We start from the raw sequence: 22,786 nt of genomic DNA, 5'->3' as shown, positions 1-22,786 counted from the left end.
TAGAAGGTGACACAGAGGTAGAGAAAAAGGAAAGAGAAATGACATGAAATAGTCCTCAGAGAACTTCAGTCATGGGTCCACTCAGGGCTTTTATCCTTCCTATGCTTCTACCTGTAACTTTAATGTCATGAGTCTATGTGACTCACCCCCTCACCCTCTTCAGGTCTTGTTCAGATGTCACCATCTAAGGGAGGTCTTCCTTGATCATCCTTATTTATAACTTCTATCTTTCCATATATCTGTCTTCTCCACTTAATTTTTCTTCATAGCATTCATCAACATATAACCAATTGTACTTTACTTATTTATTTTGTTTACTCTCTTTTCTTCTCAATAAAACATAGACTCTGTGAGGTCAGGTATGCTTTTCTTTTTTTCCCCCACCACAGGCACAAACTAGAGAAAAGAATCTGATATGCTGGGGCCAAATAATAAAGGAATTTAAATATCAAAGTATTGCAAAAGGCATGGAATTCATTTTAAATATAGTGGAGAATAAGAGAAGCTTTTGAGCAAATGAATGACATAATCAGGTTGATATTCTGAGACACAGTGATCATTACTTCTTTGCCAATTCATTTAGTCATATCCTATTTCTTTGAAACCATTATTTGCTAAATACTCTTGAGTAAAAATCTCTCTTTGAGTATTAGCCTTGATTGCATTGGATTTGTGGCAGTTTATGTAAGCAGCATTCTCCAGCTATGTTTCCAGGAACATTGGGTCTGGGAGGTATTAAAAGGTATTCCAAGAACTCAAGTTTCCAAGATGTAAAATACACTGTCAAATGCTGTAGAATAAAGTCCCTTTAGGGATATTCACAATTTTCATTCATTCTTAAAATTTTACTTGAGCACCTCTTGTATGACAGGCAGTATAATAAGAATACCAAATGGAATGTAAGGGAACATTTTTAAATGTCCTCTGGAGAATCGTATAGAAAGAACCAATCTGACGTCGTTCAACAAATTAACATATCTGTGCAATAAAAATACTTTTAACTTGAGAAATAACTTTTTAGGTTTTTTTTGAAAAGTACTGTTTTAGAGTATATGTTAAAATATGAAAGTCTTATGAGTGTACAGGCTTCCTAAAGAAAATGATGGGTGTTTCTACACAGAAATAAAGAATAAGCCATGTTAAGTCAAACTGGTTATTTTTAAAATAACCATGTGGGAGACAGTTTTGCCTGCATTCAACTGAATATTTTCAAAATAAGCTTTTGATAGAAAATTGATTCAGACCTACCAAGTTAATCTCAACTCAACCTCAGTAGAGTATGTATACTTGACCATGAGAGTTGAAAATCCCTTTTTCAGACGCTGAATGAGGATTGAGTTTTAGTCAATGAGAAGAAAGTTTCTGAAAATTGGTACTTTATTTGAACCTTTTTTTCAAATAATTTGTATTATATCATATTGTGCATTTATTTGTTTGCATAAGCGTCTTATGTTACAAATTGTAAGATGTGTAAGGTCTTTAAAAGTAAGAACCCTACTATTACTTTAAGTTTTTGTTTGATTTTGCTCTGTGCATTCTATACTCTGGAAACCATCTTGCCTTGTGCAGGCTCTTCAGAATACTAGAACCACCATACATATTTCTATTGTGGAATTATTTTGTTCTACAATTTTATTCACTTAAGTATCTGTTCCTTTTTAGATTTTGTACTTTCATGTGACTATAAAGAATTGTAGTCGCTATTTTCACCACCCCAAAAATGCTCAGTTGTTCTGGACAATATTTCCTTACCATATAAAATTTCATCTTGCTCTTCTGGAAACTCCTTTCTATTTCACTTCCCAATTATCACTGGTAATATGTCATTACTTTCAGTACTTCATTAGTAAAAATTCACCACGTTAAATAAAATGCAAAATTTACTACAACTTAATTCATCTTTCCCATACTCTCCTTTTCTTTTTTGCACCAATACTCTCATGTTAATCATAAACAATGACTTTGTGCTACCCTAAATAAAATTCAGAACCATTGTATACCCAACCTTCATTTGTAAAGTGAAGTCCTCTCCATAAAAACACTGCAAACTCCCAAAATATGTGGTAGTAAAGTTTTATATTCTTCTTCCGGCTCTTTTCTACTTCTTACCAAATATAATATTGACCTGTTAAACTAATTTTTCTTTCTTGAATCAATGCTTTTTCTCTATGCTGGGAACATCATCAAATTTGGAAATTTTCATTTGTTTCCCCTTCTTGACATTGTTTACCTCCTATGTTCTTCATCCTCCATGAAGTTTCTCCAACTTGGGAGAAACAAAATAATTATTAACCTTCATTCATCCAAAAAAAGTAAAAAATAGAAAATAAACCATTTATTATCCCACTAGATACTTTGTAATTTATATGTATTAGATTTATTCTATCCAATTCTATAAAATAGTCACACAAAAATTCAGTATTATTATAATATTTATGGAAATTCCTTTCGTTCAAAGTCAGTGTTCATTTAATGTGTTCTTTAAAATGCACCTATAATTTATAGTAGATTACATCATGTGCAAGAAATATTTAATAATTATAGATTTATGTAAATAAATACATTTAATTTTGAAAGCAGGTGATTAGGTTAACAGTAAATCATATCTGTGCTGTGTTTTCCCTTCAGTCTAAGAGGATCAGCTATCTTTTTCTTCTGCCTTCCATCAGTGTGGCATCCTGCCTTGTTTTCTCATTTTATTTCTTCTGGGTCTTTCTTCATCAGCCTCATCAACTCTACTTTATTCTCCTGCCTACTTGTCTCTAAGAGATTTTTTTTTTTTTTTGGCTGCTCCACGAGGCATGTGGGATCTTAGTTCCCTGACCAGGGATTGAACCCATGCTCCTGCAGTGGAAGCACAGAGTCTTAACCACTGGTCCACGAGGGAAGTCACTCTAAGAGGTTTTTAATGCTTTCTTTTGCCAAGCCCAGTGACCTCTGCCAATTTTTGTGTTTCTCAACCTCTGCTGTGTTCACCACAACTGACCACCTTCTTCTTCAAACCCTTTTCAATACCCTCCTCATTCTCCCTGTACTACATTACCTCTCACATGTTTCTTCATTGATTCCTCTGTCTTTATCTTAACTCTAAGGCAGTCTTCCAAGATTCAATTCTTTGACCTTACACCTTCTTCCTCTAAATTCTCTCATTACAATTTGTACTCCAAGTGCAGTGGCTGGCCTGTTGAAGGCACTCAATTAAAACTCAAAAGAAAAATATGCATGAGTAAATATTTTCTCTCATGTTTACAGCTTTAAATAACAAATTAATATTAGTCACTTTCAGATTGGTAAGTCATGTACTCTCCTCCTTCTTGAATCTATAAATCTCAGCTAGACAATTCCCTTCTTTCATGTGGCAACTTTAAAAAAATGCACAACGTGAGAGTTGTGAGTTAAGTTTTATTTGGGGCAAAATGAGGACTATAACCTGGGAGACAGCATCTCAGATAGCTCTGAGGAACTGCTCCAAAAAGGTGGGGGGAAGGTCAGTATATATGCGATTTTGCTGAAGGGGGAGTACATGCAATCAAGAGCATAATTTTTGCAGAAAATTTCTGCTAATCTCGTGAAGGCTACTGCTAGTCATGAGTAGCAGACATCACAACAAAGGATTTTAGTGCTTTTCTAGATATGAGGAGGTACAAAAATTGGGCTCATATACAAAAATTGGGTTCATAAAATCATCTCCTGAAAATACCTAACTATCTGAAGACCTGTTCTGTCAGTTTTTCCCAGAGCACAGAGTGTCTCATTTCTGTTCTCCACCCTGAACTCCTTTCAGGGGATGTTGAAAGTCAGCAGATGCAACAGCACATGATTTAATCTTTTTAGGGGTAGATGGCAAGTGCCAATGGCAAGTTCCAATTTGTAGATGACACATGTGTTATCATAACCTCAAATCCATGTATTTCCAGCAAAACTGACTTCTCCTGAAAATATTCGTGCCCGTTAGTAGCACTACCTCTCCTGACGATTACTCAAGTTCAATATAAAAGTACCACGTCTACTCATTTATTTGTGTCACTAAACCCAATAATTTTCCATTGGGAATGTCACATGTCCATTTCTCTTTAATCTGTTGTTACAACAAGCCTAATTCTGGGCCTAATCTCCTCACTCTTGGATCCCCCACTGAATCATTAGCTCCAGGTACTCAGACATCTTGCATTTCTACGCTCCAATCTATTCTGCACATCGTTACCAAAGTTGTATTTCCTATCACAGATTTCTTCTGTTTAACATTCTGGATTTCATGTTCTGCTAATTCTTAATCCTCTGCCTGGCTCACAGATCTTTTTAAATATACTTCCTCACCAACCATTCTGAACCTGTTCACCACTCTGTCACAATAATCATAAAATTATTTATTAAATTCATACATATGAAAGACACCAACCATACTCCCTAGACCACTAATTTAATGCCCCTTTTCATCTCTGCCTCTGTCCCCAAGTAGTTCTCTCACCTTGAATTTTTCCTTCTTTTCTAATCTACTGGTCTAGCTCTTCAAGTCCAGTTCAAGTTTTCCCTTCTATGGAATCATTCTGTGGTCACCAGAGTCCTCTGAATTCCTGCCAACCTTCTTGTTTGTGTCACATAGCTATTACCTACTAAGTTGTGTTCTTGAGGTGTTAGTCTTGATTTTCCAAACAGGTTTGTTCTTTGTTGGCAGGAACTGTATTTAATCTGTGTCTACAACACCCATCACAGCAGTGATCAAACACATATTAAGTGCTCAATGAATCCCTGTTGATCCTGTGTTGGGCCCAAGTGGAAGAAATATTTGCCACTAACTCTTAATTTGACATCATTTGTTTAAGAACCAGGGTTACTGAAAATGTGAGCCATGGGCCAGCAGCATCAGCATCACCAGGGAATTTGTTAAAAATAAAAATTCCCAGACTCTACTAGAGACCTATTAAATCAGAAACTCTAGTGGTGGGGCCCAGAAATCCGTTTTTCAAGCCCTCTGAGTGACTATGATTTACACTGTCGTTTGAGAACCATGTCTATGGATCAATCATCTGGTCGTCAGGGCAATGTTTCTAGATAAAATAGTGCTGGGCAACACAAATGGTTAATTTACTGAGCTTTTATTTTTTTAGGACCTTCTGACCTGCTTAAAACAAGGCAAGTGGTGATTAGCAATGTTCTTTTTGTGATTCACAAAGTTTAGATGATAATGGAAACACAACCTATTTGCACAATCATTCTTCAAAACCTAAAAGGTTTTGCAGCAAAGGTTAATATTCCATATTTCTTTTAACTTTTGCCTTATTGTCCCCCAAAACTGGCTTATCATGCAGTTCTGAAATTGCAAGCTAAAGAAGAGAGGTTATTGGTGAAAGCCACATACTTCAGAATATATTGAAAGATTTTAAGACCCAAACATTAGATTTCAGTTACTCCATTCACCACCCTTTATGGATAACCTCATCTTAGAGGATCTGAATAGAGGTGAAATCAAGAAAAGAGACTAAAGATGCTGAAGTGAGGACCCCAAAGAGGCCATTACAAGTTCAGAATGTTTTAAGGGTAATTGAGGGAACTCAGTGTTGACCTGTAATCTGTTCAAGGGCCACAGTTGCACAAAGGGAAGCCATGAACCCCAGAAACTTAGCAGTTAATTTCATTTCCACCTAGTTGGGTAGTGTGTTAGAGTTCTCCAGAGAAACAGACCCTTACAAGATACAGTGTAGGTAGGTGGATAGATGATATGTACATATAGATTATAATAGAAGATACATAGAGTATATAGGATATAGATGATATTAAGCATATATAGGATATAAAAGGATATATATATATATATATATGTTGGCTATTATAGGAGATAGGAAATTTTTATTTTGAGCAATTTGGCTCACATGATTTTGAGGACTGTCAAGAGCAAAATCTGCAGGGCAGGCTGGAGACACAAGGAAAAGTTGACATTGTAGCTCAAGTCTAAAGGCATTCTGGAGGCAGGATTCTCTCTTTCTCTGGTGGACCTGGCTGTGTCTTTTCTCTTAAGGCCTTCAACTGATTGAATGAGGCACACCCACATTATGGAAGGCAATCTGCTTTATTAATTTAAATGTTAATCTCATCTTTAAAAATGCCTTCACAGAAACATCTAGACTGATGTTTAACTGAATATCTGGGTTTCATAGTCCAGCCAAATGGACACATAAAATTAACCATCACAGATGGTGAACAGCCTGAGTCCTCGATGTTTATTATAACCTAATTCAGGTTCTCCACACATATTTAATAACAGAGCTACTTTGAGCTTTAATCTCAATCAAATGGAAAGTATATATCTCCAGGTAGCAGTTTAAAAAAAAAAAAAAAAAGATTTGGCCGCTTTGTGAAAGTTCTTTTCAATTATTTGCTCTGAGGCACAATTTTTCTTACAGGATTTGTGGTAATATTGAACATCTTCTCAATCATGGAAGTGCATTATATTTCCTGGGGAGGCTTTTATAAAATGAAAACAGTCCCACCCCAGACCGTTAAACTGAAATTTCAGTGACGGGGTCCAGGCACTGACACTTAATGAAAGCTCTTCCAAGTGAACCTGATGAGCAATCAGATTTGAGAATCACTGCTCCAAATAAAGGAAATGTCCTACAAACCCAGTCATCTTATGAATCTGATATTGCAATGGCTGAGAATAACAATCAGTCACTTGTTTAGATTCATATCAGCAAAATATAAGCTTCCTTTATAATTGCTTAACATCTTACCTTAAAGTTTAGTATTAATATTGTAATCATTTTTATATCTGTGTCTATTAAATGATGAGTCCTGGTCTTTCCTCTGAATTTTGCACTTTTGATTTATTTTTACATGTGTATCTCATAGAAAATACATACTTGTGTTTGCAGTTTTCTTTTATTCTTCTTTTTCCTTTATTTTCTTTTATAGTCTGTAGTTTCTTTTATTTCCAACTCTTCAAAGTGTCCTTGTTTTTATTATTATAGTCTGAACATTTTCCTAGTTTTATAAATTTTTTCTCTTAGTATTTAATATCTTTATTCTAATTTAGACATATTTTAAATATGTATACTAAATTATGTATTTAAATGGTTTCAATGCTCACCATTAGTGCTTGGAACCAAAACTTCCTTATCTATAATTTATTTATTTGTATTCAACCCTCAAATGGCTAATGTATATCTTCAAGAATTTTATTATTTTGTTTTGTCACTGTCAAAGATACACTAATAATCTGCTGACGTGGTCCTGTCCACCAGAAAGACAAGATTCAGCCTCATCCACCAGAACACAGGCACCAGTCCCCTCCACCAGGAAGCCTACACAACCCACTGAACCAACCTTACCCCCTGGGGGCTCACACCAAAAACAACAGGAGCTATGAACCTGCAGCCTGTGAAAAGGGGACCCCAAACACAGTAAGTTAAGCAAAATTAGAAGAAAAACACACAGCATATGAAGGAGCAAGGTAAAGATGCACCAGACCAAACAAATGAAGAGGAAATAGGCAGTCTATCTGAAAAAAAATTCAGAGTAATGATAGTAAAGATGATACAAAATCTTGGAAATAGAATGGAGAAAATACAAGAAACATTTCACAAGGACCTAGAAGAACTAAAGAGCAAACAAACAATGATGAACAACACAATAAATGAAATTCAAAATTCTCTAGAAAGAATCAATAGCAGAATAACTGAGGCAGAAAAACGGATAAGTGTTCTGGAAGATAAAAGAGTGGAAATAACTACCATAGAACAGAATAAAGAAAAAGGAATGAAAAGACTTGAGGACAGACTCAGAGACCTCTGGGACAACATTAAACACACCAACATTAGAATTATAGGGGTCACAAAAGAAGAAGGGAAACAGAAAGGGACTGAGAAAATATTTGAAGAGATTATAGTTGAAAACTTCCCTAATATGGGAAAGGAAATAGTATCAAGTCCAGGAAGTGCAGAGAGTCCCATACAGGATAAATCCAAGGAGAAACATGCCAAGACACATATTAATCAAACTATCAAAAATTAAAGAAAAAGAAAAATATTAAAAGAAGCAAGGGAAAAGCAACAAATAACATACAAGAGAATCCCCATAACGTTAACAGCTGATCTATCAGAATTTCTGCAAGCCAGAAGGGAGGGGCAGGACATATTTAAAGTAATGAAAGGGAAAAACCTACAACCAAGATTGTTCCACCCAGCAAGGATCACATTCAGATTTGATGGAGAAATTAAAACCTTTACCAACAAGCAAAAGCTAAGAGAATTCAGCACCACCAAACCAGCTTTACAACAAATGCTAAAGGAACTTCTCTAGGCAGGAATCACAAGAGGGGGAAAAGACCTACAATACAAACCCAAAACAATTAAGAAAATGGTAATAGGAACCTACATATCGATAATTACCTTAAATGTAAATGGATTAAATGCTCCAACCAAAAGACATAGACTGGCTGGATGGATACAAAAACAAGACCCGTATATATGCTGCCTACAAGACACCCACTTCAGACATAGGGACACATATAGACTGAAAGTGAGGGAATGGAAAAAGATATTCCATGCAAATGGAAATCAAAAGAGCGCTGGAGTAGCAATTCTCATAGCGGACCAATAGACTTTAAAATAAAAACTATTACAAGGGACAAAGGAGGACACTACATAATGATCAAGGGATCAATCCAAGAAGAAGACATAACAACTGTAAATAGTTATGCACCCAACATAGGTGCACCTCAATACCTAAGGCAAATGCTACAGCCATAAAAGGGGAAATTGACAGTAACACAATAATACTAGGGGACTTTAACACCCCACTTTCACCAATGGACAGATCATCCAAAACGAAATTAAATAAGGAAACACAAGCTTTAAATAACACATTAAACAAGATGGACTTAACTGATATTTATAGGACATTCCATCCAAAAACAACAGAATACACTTTCTTCTCAAGTGCTCATAGAACATGCTCCAGGATAGATCATATCTTGGGTGACAAATCAAGCCTGGCTAAGTTTAAGAAAATTGAAATCATTTCAAATATCTTTTCTGACCACAACACTATGAGACTAGATATCAATTGCAAGAAAAAAACTAAAAAATACAAACACATGGAGGCTAAACAGTACACTACTAGATAACCAAGAGATCACTGAAGAAATCAAAGAGGAAATCAAAACATACTTAGAAACAAATGACAGTGAAAACATGACAACCCAAAACCTATGGGATGCAGCAAAAGCAATTCTAAGAAGGAAGTTTATAACAATACAATCCTACTTCAAGAAACAAGAAACAGCTCAAATAAACAACCTAACCTTACACCTAAAGCAATAGAGAAAGAAGAACAAAAATACCCCAACGTTAGTAGAAGGAAAGAAATCATAAAGATGAGATCAGAAATAAATAAAAAAGAAATGAAGGAAATAATAGCAAAGATCAATAAATCTAAAAGCTGGTTCTTTGAGAAGATAAACAAAATTGATAAACCATTAGCCATACTCATCAAGAAAAAAAGGGAAAAGACTCAAATCAACAGAATTAAAAATGAAAAGTAGTAACAACTGACACTGCAGAAATACAAAGGATAATGAAAGATTACTACAAGCAACTATATGCCAGTAAAATGGACAACCTGGAAGAAATGGACAAATTCTTAGAAAAGCACAACTTTCCGAGACTGAACCCGGAAGAAATAGAATATATAAACAGACCCATCACAAGCACTAAAATTGAAACTGTAATTAAAAATCTTCCAACAAACAAAAGCCCAGGACCAGATGGCTTCACAGGTGAATTCTATCAAACATTTAGAGAAGAGCTAACACCTATCCTTCTCAAACTCTTCCAAAATATAACAGAGGGAGAAACACTCCCAAACTCATTCTACGAGGCCACCATCACCCTGATACCAAAACCAGACAAAGATGTCACAAGAAAAGAAAACTACAGGCCAATATCACTGATGAACATAGATGCAAAAATCCTTAACAAAATACTAGCAAACAGAATCCAACAGTACATTAAAAGGATCATACACCATGATCAAGTGGGATTTATCCCAGGAATGCAAGGATTCTTCAATATATGCAAATCAATCAATGGGATACACCATATTAACAAATTGAAGTAGAAAAACCATATGATCATCTCAATAGATGCAGAAAAAACTTTCAACAAAATTCAACACCCATTTATGATAAAAGCCCTGCAGAAAGTAGGCATAGAGGGAACTTTCCTCCATATAATAAAGGCCATATATGACAAACCCACAGCCAACATTGTCCTCAATGGTGAAAAACTGAAACCATTTCCACTAAGATCAGGAACAAGACAAGGTTGCCCACTCTCACCAATATTATTCAACATAGTTTTGGAAGTTTGAGCCACAGCAATCAGAGAAGAAAAAGAAATAAAAGGAATCCAAATCAGAAAAGAAGTAAAGCTGTCACTGTTTGCAGATGATATGATACTATACATACAGAATCCTAAAGATGCAACTTGAAAACTACTAGAGTTAATCAATGAACTTGGTAAAGTAGCAGGTTAAAAATTAATGCACAGAAATCTCTTGCATTTCTATACACTAATGATGAAAAACCTGAAAGTGAAATTAAGAAAACACTCCCATTTACCATTGCAAAAAAAAAGAATAAAATATCTAGGAATAAACCTACCTAAGGAGACAAAAGACCTGTATGCAGAAAATTATAAGACACTGATGAAAGAAATTAAAGATGATACAAACAGATGGAGACATATACCATGTTCTTGGATTGGAAGAATCAACATTGTGAAAATGACTCTACTACCCAAAGCAATCTACAGATTCAATGCAATCCCTATCAAACTACCACTGGCATTTTTCACAGAACTAGAACAAAAAATTTCACAATTTGTATGGAAACACAAAAGACCCTGAATAGCCAAAACAATCTTGAGAAAGAAAAATGGAGCTGGAGGAATCAGGCTCCCAGACTTCAGACTATACTACAAAGCTACAGTAATCAAGACACTATGGTACTGGCACAAAACCAGAAATATAGATCAATGGAACAGGATAGAAAGCCCAGAGATAAACCCACGCACATATGGTCACCTTATCTTTGATAAAGGAGGCAAGCATATACAGTGGAAAAAAGACAGCCTCTTCAATAAGTGGTGCTGAGAAAACTGGACAGCTACATGTAAAACAATGAATTAGAACACTTCCTAACACAATACACAAAAATAAACTCTAAATGAAGTCAAGACCTAAATGTAAGGCCAGACACTATCAAACTCTTAGAGGAAAACATGGGCAGAACACTCTATGACATGAATCACAGCAAGATCCTTTTTGACTCACCGCCTAGAGAAATGGAAATAAAAACAAAAATAAATAAATGGGACCTAATAAAATTTAAAAGTTTTTGCACAGCAAAGGAAACCATAAAGAAGACAAAAAGACAACCCTCAGAATGGGGGAAAATATTTGTAAATGAAGCAACTGACAAAGGATTAATCTCCAAAACATACAAGCAACTCATGCAGCTCAGTATCAAAAAAACAAACAACCCAATCCAAAAATGGGCAGAAGACCTAAATAGACATTTCTCCAAAGAAGATATACAGATTGCCAACAAATACATGAAAGAATGCTCAACATCATTAATCATTAGAGAAATGCAAATCAAAAATACAATGAGATATCATCTCACCCCAGTCAGAATGACCATCATCAAAAAACCTACAAACAATAAATGCTGGAGAGGGTGTGGAGAAAAGGAAACCCTGTTGCACTGCTGGTGGGAATGTAAATTGATACAGCCACTATGGAGAACAGTATGGAGGGTCCTTCAAAAACTAAAAATAGAACTACCATACAACCCAGCAATCACACTACTGGGCATATACCCTGAGAAAACCATAATTCAAAAAGGGTCATGTACCACAATGTTCACTGCAGCTCTATTTACAATAGCCAGGACAATGGAAGCAACCTAAGTGTCCATGAACAGATGAATGCATAAAGATGATGTGGCACATATATACAATGGAATATTACTCAGCCATAAAAAGAAATGAAATTGAGTTATTTGTAGTGAGGTGGATGGACCTAGAGTCTGTCATACAGAGTGAAGTAAGTCAGAAAGAGAAAAACAAATACTGTATGCTAACACATATATATGGAATCTAAGAAGAAAAGAAAAAGGTCATGATGAAATTAGGGGTAAGACAGGAATAAAGACACAGACCTACTAGAGAATGGACTTTAGGATATGGGGAGGGGGAAGGATAAGCTGTGACAAAGTGAGAGTGTGGCATGGACATATATACACTACCAAATGTAAAATAGATAGCTAGTGGGAAGAAGCCTCATAGCACAGGGAGATCATCTCGGTGCTTTGTGACCACCTAGAGGGGTGGGATAGGGAGGGTGGGAGGGAGGGAGTTGCAAGAGGGAAGAGATATGGGGATATATGTATAGGTATAGCTGATTCACTTTGTTATAAAGCAGAAACTAACACACCATTGTAAAGCAATTATACTCCAATAAAGATGTTAAAAAAAGAAAAATACACAACCTTGTGCTGTGTGTGTTTCTGTTTGAAGACACTTTATTTCATATGTATTTTTGACTCATTAGCATTGAACTCATGGTCAACAGCACTGGAACTCATGGCTGAACAGAGCTTATCTAAAATGTGTATTTTCTGCAGAGGGCACATCACAGTCTTCCCGTGCTTAGGAAGCTAGACAGAACTGCAGCACTATGCCTGGGGTCCATTTTAAACAGTGAAATTACCAACAAAAGGCACAGACATATAGAAAATGTGGCACTGAATACACCGTGAAAAGTGTGCTTGTTCTAGGGTATGAGGGCGAAACAGGAAGCCAGAGCATTGTCTTGCTAGACCTCAGCCAGGAAAGTGCACATCGGGTGACCAGACTTTCCTCCCTCTGCACATGTCTGCAAATGATTGCAAAAGTGCTGCATGTATTCATGTTGGATTTACAAATAGATTTCAGCTAGTAGGTACATTTACAAATACAGAATCCACAAATAAGGAAGACCAACTGTATTTTATATTGATTACTTATTGAAATTATAACATTTTGGATGTATTGGGGTAAGCAAAATACATGCTAAAAGCAAAAAAAAAAAAAAAAAAAAAAGATTCGTAACATTCAATGTCATGGGTACTGACCAATCAGGTTGGAAACCAGACATACACAATTGAAATGAACAGCTGAACATTATCCCTGCCAGCTTATGAGGAGGGCACAGAAAGAGGAGACAAAAATATGTCAATAGCGTATCTGACACAAAAGAGACACAAACTTGTTAGGACCAACAAAACATGTTTATTTGGAAATATAATAAGTCCCCTACATACGAACCTTCAAGTTGTGAACTTTGAAAATGTGAACAGGCACTCCCATGTCTAATCACGTAAGTTAGTTCACGTGTCTAGCATACATTGTCATGTGCGTGCATCCTCTACAAGTGGTTGTTCTTTTGAGTACTTTACTGCACAGTCCTGTATAGAGTACAGTAGTACAGTATGCTTATTTTGAGCCCAGGATGTCTGGAAGCAAGCATAAAAGCACCTGTGATGTAGCTGGTACTGTACTGTACTTTTCAAGGTACTGTACTTGTTAGGTACTTGTTAGATTAAAATTTTTCTCTTTATTTTTGTGTTTGTTTTTTATGTATTATTTGTGTGAAAAGTATTATAAACCTATTACAGTATAGTACTATATAGCCGATTGTGTTAGTTGGATACTTAGGCTAACTTTGTTGGACTTGCACACAAATTGGACTTACAAACGCGTTCTCAGAATGGAACTCATTCATATGTAGGGGACTTACTGTAATCACAATATAGAAACATAGAATAAGAAGGTAGTGGGTTTACACTTGGACTATGGCCAAAATGAAGTCTTTTGCTTTCCAGGAACATTATGGAGTAACTCAGACCCCCTCAATGACAAATAGGACTTTCAAGAAGACAATCAAAAAGTTTTCTGCAGGCTCTGAATATTCTAGGAGAAACGATGTGATTGTGAGACATTGAAATGGAAAAAGCCTGGAATAATCATTTAGAGGAAAACGTGCACTGCAATTACATTCTAGCAGCAAGAAGAATAATATCTTCTATAGAAAAATGGTTGGTAACCACAGCAGGCAGAGCAGTAGCCACAGCTGTAGCCACAACCATATATATCCACAGCCATATCCACAGCTACCACATGAGTTTCTGTAGTAGTGTTTACATTGTGTTTACAGGAGGGAGTTTGGTAGTTCTGTAGAGGATCAGACAGAGGTTTCTGAAGTCTGAATGTTATCTCCTGCCCTAGGACTTTTAATACTACCAGAAATGGGTGGAACACACAGCACAGACTCTGTGGCCTCATTATCACAGCAATTTTCATTTTTAAAAAGCTCTTCAAACTAAGGGCAACAATTTTATCTTGTAGTTATGTCCAAGATTTGGCCGTAGCTAGTCATGAAAATTATAAGAAAACAGATGTAACCTTCACATTGAACAAGCATGTCTTGTGGAATGTAATCAAACCTAATTTAGATTTTCATCCCAGGAGGCATTAACTCTTCTGTACTTCCAGGTACATATATGTCCGCACTGGGAGATGCTCCAGCATCTCATATCTCAGAATTGATAGGAAAACACCAGGGCTGGAGGTGAGAGGCAAACAGCAGGGGCATAAGGGGAGAAATTCTCAGGTTATACCTACAAAAATGTGGATGGAACCAGGTAGAATTGCTACTGCAGTTGTGGCTAGTGCAAAAGTCAGGTGAAGCAAAGTAGATCTGAATTGGTACAAAACAGGGGTTTGATACAATATACCAAAATAAAAGCGACCATGATTTTGTCCAATGCAACATAACCAACTCTAATTAAGCGATCTTGGAACATTGCAGTATGATACTTTCTTTGAAACATTTTGCCCAGTTACATCAACAAAATTTTATCTACACAAATCCTACTGATTCTTGAAAGCACAGTTTAGACTACACCTCATATTAGAAGCATTCCTGGACATTCACAAGGTGCTTTAGCTGTAATTCCTCTATTCTTCCACAGCTCCCCATGTCTAAATCTATTGTGATCCTGAATATGCTGTATTATAGCACACTCTATTTTAATTACCTGATTCCTTCAGTCAATTGTAATGTAAGACAGATAATTTTATCTTCTGTGACTCTAAAGACCTAAGCACTCACTGTTGAATGAGAGCCTATAAGATTTCTTCCACCTGGAAAAGTTGTAATTATTTTGATGTATAGGATGTTATATAAGAAGAATAACAACAATGATAATAACAATTAATAATATTTATATTTCCCTTTATAGCTTTGAGGCACACTCATATTTATTACTTCATTTGATTCTTACAAAAACAATGTAATAAGAAGTTGTGATATTTATTTTCGTATGCACAGACGAGAAAACAGAGGCCAAGGAGAGTTGTCTTGCCCAAGGACTCTCAGTTGTTTAGTAATAGAGTTGAATTAGTCCAAATCCTACTATAACCATAAAAGCTAGGGCAGGATCCATGAACTATTTTTTCCTCCAGTTTTTAAGATGGAAAATATTCACTGCATCTGACTAAAATTACCAATATTTTGCAACTTCTGCCTTACACTTTTATCCTCTGGATTTCCTTTTTTTGTGATCTTTGCCATTCTAGCCAAAGCATGCTGTAAACCATCAAGCAAACAACTGAGTCCCTCTCAAACCTGCTCCATAAGCCTTAAGTACCACACAGTGGTATTAGAGCTGTTTTACTCATGCAAAGGCATTCTCTGTCTGTTGAAACTCCTTAACACTCTGCAAGTTAATTTTAGAAATTACAGCATCTGAGTGGAAATGATTATAACTTTTCTAGGCATCTCAAATTTTAATCAATAAGATATAAGCACTCTAGATCAGCAACTTTCATGTCAAAATTAAAACCTCAGATTCTAGGTTTGCTTTCTAATTATGATTGTACCACTTTTGCAATTCTTTCCACTAAAATATAGTCAGCATTGGCTCCATTCCTGCAAACTTCATGACCCTCTCCACATTTCACGTGTCACCTGCTGTTCCCCAAAATAGCTCTAGCATGACCATATTTGCTTGCATCATTTCATTACTTGTTTTTCTAGGCAGTGACTGAACCATACAGTTTAACTTTACAAGAATTTTTGAATGCCTACATCATACAAGCACTATTCCGGGGCATAGAATATTGAATAAAAATATGTATATAGTGCTCAATGATGAGCTCTAGGCTTTTGAAAGTCTCCAGAGAGAGTGCACACCATTTCCACTTGGACCAGTCTCCATCCTTTCACCACACGCTACATGAAAGATTAGTCATTTCAATATTTACATTTCCTCACTTATTCACTCTTCGGTTTACTGCAACCACTATTTACTGTTATCACATTCCCCCCTCCAAAAAAAAAACACTTTTCACGAAAGATCCTATGTCTTTTGTCAAACCCAGTGGAAATTTCTCAAGTAATTATTACAATTTGATGATAAAGTAAAAAAGCGGGACCAAATCACCAGAAAATAAACTAAAACCCACTAATTTGTTACTAATAATACAATGACAAATATTATACCAATATACCTGGTGTCACAGTGTATTTTAACATTCATAACTATGGAGTATATATATATGATACATGTACAAAACATCTAACGGAAGTGTGCCTACCTATTTGACATGAGGAAACAAACTATTGATTAAAATTCTGGGATTTTCAAAATATTGTCAATAAAAATAATATACAAGATTGAGCCATATAAAATTGTCATTTTTGTAGGTTAAGATGGTTAAATGTCAACAATTTCATTATTCAACAACCTAATAATATATATAATAAAACATCTACTGAGTTCTCACAGTAGTATAGAATGCATATTTTATTCAGTTCAGTACTCTCAACAATACTGATCTAGCACTATTCTGTCATTTTACCTTTGAGTATACTGAGGCTCAGAGAAGTTAGATAATGTTCCCACGATCACACAGCTAATAACTGATGGTGCCTATGCTTGAGCAGGTAGTGTGACTCCGGAACCTAGGCTCTTCATCACTATCTATACAATCTTCTTATTTTAAGTGTGATCATTTGTATGACCTTGAGGAAATGATATCTTGCAGGAGAGTACAGTTAAAGACAATGTTTCCTGTGCCGGAGAATGTGGATATTGACTCAAAATTGGCTTAAGATTTCTGAACATGCAAAAATATTGTAGCCTCTCTTCATTTATTTCCATGGATCTTTCTTTTCTGTCTTTCTTTCCTTTTTCAGGCTCATAATTAATACATACCTATTGTAAAACTTCCAAAGAAATAAACTTGTTTCTCAGTAACAGGAGGGATATGGCAGTGGTGTGCTGTTGTTTAATGACTTCTGATGGGCGTGTGGGGCCTGATTTGCTAATTTCCATGGCGTACTAGCATGACTGGTTTCAAGTTACCAACTGGCTTACAGAATTGCTGAAAGCTTATATCATCTTCTAGTACTTTAAATTTTAAATTTCATGTTTAAAACATTAATCAATATGGAATTTCTATTGTGTATGGTGTGAGGGAGGCATCTATCTTTTCTGTGTCTAAACAGATGGCAAATTGATCGATTCCACTTACTAAATACACTATCTCAGATGAAAACTTTGCCTTTACTGTAACCCCTCCCCCCCCCCCAGAAGTCTTTTGCGTTGAGTACTGTTGTCTTACTGGTTCAGAATGATCTACTGCCTATACCTTGCTAACATGGCTAGATTGTCTGATCTTTACTGGTGGCCTAACATGGCTTCTCTTCCTAGCTACAGCCCTTTCTGGACCAGCTTGTTGAGACCTTCTAAAACCACATGGAAGAGTAGAAATATATCATGAAATACTTATAGAATTTTACATTTTCCAGAAGCCACATTTTAAAAAGATAAAAAAGTGAATTAATTTTATAGCATATTTTATTTAACCTAATATATGCAAAATATTATCACTTAATATATAACCAGTATTTTTTTAATTATTTGATATAGTTTTCATGAATTTTTTACAGTAAGTCTCTGAAATCTGGTGTGTTCTTTATACTTAACAGCTCTTAGCCACATTTCAAGTGCTCAATACCCACATCTCTCTAGTAGCTTCTATATTGAACAGTGCAGCTTGAGAAAATCTGAGGATTCCTCTATGGGTGGAGCCATTGATTATAACTTTTCCAGTAGCAGTTATTACTCTAGAAATAAGCAGCCAGCTTATTTGCTTCTTTTTCTAAATTCCTCTGCCTTGAATTCTATTTTCCTTCTTATTTAACTCACCAATTTCAACTCATCTTTTATGTCTCTGCTGATATACCATTCTCCTTTGGAAGCAATTTATGAGGCTTGTGTAGCCTTCTCTTCCCATATTCTGGCTGACTTAGGCTTCCCCCTGGAGTTCTTGTTCAGTAGCCCTATAACACCTGCAAGCATACCTGCTATAATGTGAATCTATGATTTACTATTGATATTTTGTATCCAACTGAGTATTTCAAATTCTTAGAAGGAACGATGTGTTTTATATACCTATACCAAACACCAAATCCCAGCACATAGCTGGAACATGAACTTAAGGTTTGTTAAATGACTGAAAGAACAAATAATGGATTTTACAGTTTAAAACCTTTACAATATGCAATAGCTCATCAAAGAAAAGGATTTTGAGTTTCCTCATAAAGGGGTTATAAAGTTTAAATCATTTCCTGACTATGGAAAAAACTCATTCATGGCAATGGTCTTTCCTTTCCTCTATAATATGATTAGACATGTGAAACCAAATCTTCATTTTTCCCAACTTTCACCAAACCCATACTACATACACGCACACACACAAATTTTCTCTAATTTTAATCATCCTTATCTCTCTTAACATTATCGCCATTTTCTCATTTCACTCAAGCTGATAGTATCAAATTTTCTTGGAGTGGTGGTCATAACATTTCAGATTTTGAGGGTAGATTGTTTGTGAAAATGCTTCTCTGGATATATAAATTATTTCATACATGCCTAATAAAGGATAGACCCTTTTCTGGTTACATAAATTATTTTATACATGCCTAATAAATTACATTCTTCCTTATTTTAGACATACCTTTGATGATGAGGAACATAAGGAAGCAAGTTAGATTTTTCAAAGAACTTTAACTGTTAGAATCCTCTGCCTCTGCTTGTAAGACTAACCTTAGGGTAACCCAGAGCATAGTCATTCCTCAGATCAGACTAACAAGTGTTCCAGCTACTAAAACCATCCTGCTCTTGAAAGAACCCCTGTTTCTTCATCAGTTAGACAAATTATATCCTGGACATAACCTTACACCAGGGCAGACTTTGATGGCAGGACAATCTTCCTTGGTTTGGGCCGTTTTGTGGGGTCTCTTAGCTCCAGGAACCTCAGTGTCAGACTTTGGGCAGTGACCCATGTCATGCAGATAAGACACAACATCTTTATCGCTGCTGGTTGAAACTCGATTGCTACTGAGTCTAAAGAGGCTTTTCTGTTGTAGGATATAAATGTTAGAGTTTGGGAAGATCAGATGAGGAAAGAACACTAAAGTCAGTATCCAACAAAGTAATAGGTTCTCCGATTCAGTAATTTAACTGGACTTTTTAATCCCATTCTTGTATCTGTCCCAATTAAGGCATTAGCCAACCTTATTAAGCCACTAGACCTTACTCTTTTCCAGCTGAAAAATGTAGTACTACCTAAGCAAACCCAAAGCTTAATGAGCTCCTCTTCCCTCTGACACTTGCTACTGTCCTTTCTAGTCTTTCTTTGCAACTGGCATCAGCTCACTGGTCACAACTTTCAAAAACCTCCCTGAGCTATATCTCTAATATTTCAGTCCTTACTATATCTCTAATATTTCAGTCCTTATTCTCTTTCCTATTAAGTTGTTTTATTTCCTCCATAGCAATTGTCAGTCTGAATTCATCTTGATTCTTTTTTACTGTTTATTTTTATCCTCAGGTACCAGAATGTAAACACTGTGAGAACAGGAAACTTGTCTATAATTTTCCTACAGTGTCTTCACTTTATAGAATGAGACTCTTTCAAAACTATCTGTCAATTAAGTGACTTGAATAAATTTCCTCAATCTCAATAAATATGTGCAAATAAATATATTTGCAATTCCATCAAAAGCAGATGATACAGTAGAATAATTTTATTCTAACTTATCCTTTCCTAGTTCTTTATTCCTCATGTACTTTAATACCTAGCTCTGCTTATAACTTCTCATTAATTCTGGAAAGTATCTCTTCCATTCCATTATTCCTTTAAGGGGTCAGGCCACCTCTTCTCTACCTTGGACTCTGCATTAACATCTTGGATAAACTGTCATTCCTCCTTCTCTTTCCCCTCCAGCTCCATCCTAGACACAGTGAGATTTGGAAAGCAAAGTTCTGAAATACCGTGAGATTTGTGCTTGGGTATAGGAGTGCCTGAGCATGTGGGTTACAAGAAATACATGGAGAAGACATTCTTCCTGGTGCAGGTATAAGACGGAATGCTTGTATTATATCAAGTAAGAACTCAAGATTCAGGCAACATATTAGCCCAATTTTCAGCAGAGGCCATATTATCTCAAAACAGAAGAATTCACAAGCAAGTACACAGAGATTTGTTAGGAGCAATGAAACATTTTGATTGAGGATAAGTGATTTCTCCGACTGTACAATGTTAGGATCATCAACACAGTCATAATAGAGAATCAGAGATTAAGGGAGTATACCCTAACTTTTGGAAAAGAGACATATGATACAACCATGGAGCTTCAAGCCACAAAGATGTCAATCTAAAAATGGGTAGTTGGAGGTCAAAGCCTCTGTTAGGCATGTAGTTTCCTGGTAATAGAAATCACGGGTTATAGATCCTTGAATCTCATTATCTTTAGATGTGTCGTTACAGGAACACACGAGGTTTGGATGGTGATGTTTTAGGAGCAAGAAGAATAACATCTCCAGTAGCAAACTGGCCAGTAGCAGCAGCAGCCAGTGTCATATCCACAGCCATATCCTGTTCCATAAACACAGCCATAAGGGGAGCCATATCCACAGCCGTATCCTGAGCCATATCCACAGCCATAGCGAGTCCCATATCCACAGCGGTAATAGGGACTAAATCCACGGCCATAGCCACAAGAGTTGCCATAGTAGTTGCAACACATGTTATCAAGGGAATTGGATTCAAATGGGTTGCAAGAGGATGTTTCTGAAGTGTGTGTGTCGTCTACTTCCCATGGACATTTATATACTGCCAGTAATTGGCAGAGCATACCATTCATTCCCTGACATAGACAACAAATATGCACGCAACCATTATATGCCAGTCAATGTTGACAATCAGTAATAGTTCCTTTAAAATGATCTCGTTATTTTGAAAACTCCAGTTTTATTTAAAGAGCATCATTTTAATTTGCTCTGCTGAAGAATTGTCTCAGTAGAATCATGTGCCCAATAACTGATTTTTTGGTTGGGTTGTTTGTTTTTTTTTGCCTTTGAGTTGTATGAGATGTTTGTATAATTTGGACATTAACACCGAGTCAGTCACATCATTTGCAAATATTTTCTCACATCTCATAGGTTGTCTTTTTATCTTCTCAACTGCTTCCTTTGCTGTGCAAAACCATTTAGGTGTAATCATGTCCCATTTGTTTATTTTTGCTTTTATTTCTTTAGCCTTAGGATACAGATCCAAAAAAGTATTGCTACAATTTATCTCAAAGAGTGTTCTGCCTAAGTTTTCTTCTAAGAGTTTTATATTTTCAGGTCTTACATTTAGGTCTTTAGCTCATTTTGAGTTTGTTTTTGTATATGGTGTGAGGGAATGTTCTACTCTCACTGTTATATATATGGCTGTCCAGATTTCCAAACACCACTTGTTGAAGAGACTGTCTTTTCTCTTTGTATATTCCTGCCCCTTTTGTCATAGATTAATTGATCATAACTGTGTGGGATTATTTCTGGGCTCTGTCTTCTGTTCCACTGACCTATGTGTCTGTTTTGGAGCAAATACCACACTGTAGTATAGTCTGAAGTCTGGTAGGGTTGAACCTCTAGCTTTGTCCTTTATTATGAAGAGCGCTTTGAAAACTGGGGGTCTTTTGGTGTCCTAGTTTTAGAAATACTTTTCTATGACTTTTAGTGTTGTTTAAGGATTACTTGTCCTAGTTCTGTGAATTTTAAAAATATTTGTTCTAGTTCTGTGAAAAATGTCACAGGTATTTTGATAGGGATTGCATTAAATCTGTAGATTTCATTTGGAAGTATGGACATTTTTATAATATTAATTCTTCAAATCTAAGGACACAGGATATTTTTCCTTTTCTTTATGTCAATCTCAATTTCCTTCATCAAATTTTATAGTTTTCCGAGTATAGATATTTCACCTCCTTGTTGAAGTTTCTTCCTAGGTAATTTTTGATGCAGTTTTAAATGGGATTTGTTTTACTTTCTCTTCGTAACATTTCATCATTAGTGTATAGAAACACAAGAGATTTCTGTATATTAATCTTGTATCATGCAACTTACTGAATTTTTTTATTGGTTCTAATGGTTTTTGGTGTAGACTGTACAGTTCTCTGTATGAAGTACCATATCATCTGCAAATAGTTACGGTGTTAACTCTTCCTTTCCAATCTGCATACATTTAATTTCTTTTTCTTATGACTGCTGCGGCTAGAACTTCCAATTTAAGTAGAAGGGGCGACAGTCATCATCCTTGTCTGGTTCCTGAATTGAGGAGGAAGGCTT

At 35.8% G+C, this 22,786-nt stretch overlaps 1 pseudogene across 1 annotated transcript; it reads right to left on the bottom strand.

Annotated features, from left to right (window-relative positions):
- Positions 1-2,776: 2,776 nt before the first annotated feature.
- Positions 2,777-21,786, bottom strand: LOC309628718 (annotated as a pseudogene). Its single transcript has 2 exons — positions 21,038-21,786; positions 2,777-14,212 (listed from the first exon to the last, which is right to left on the bottom strand). The product of its transcript is annotated as an uncharacterized misc_RNA (transcript).
- Between the last annotated feature and the right edge of the window lie 1,000 nt (positions 21,787-22,786).

This window comes from Balaenoptera borealis (genome assembly GCF_965194805.1).
Source record: "Balaenoptera borealis genome assembly, chromosome: 5".
NCBI classification, from domain to species: domain Eukaryota; kingdom Metazoa; phylum Chordata; class Mammalia; order Artiodactyla; family Balaenopteridae; genus Balaenoptera; species Balaenoptera borealis.
Note: the sequence above shows the minus strand (reverse complement) of the source record. Positions and strands in the feature narration are given on the sequence as shown.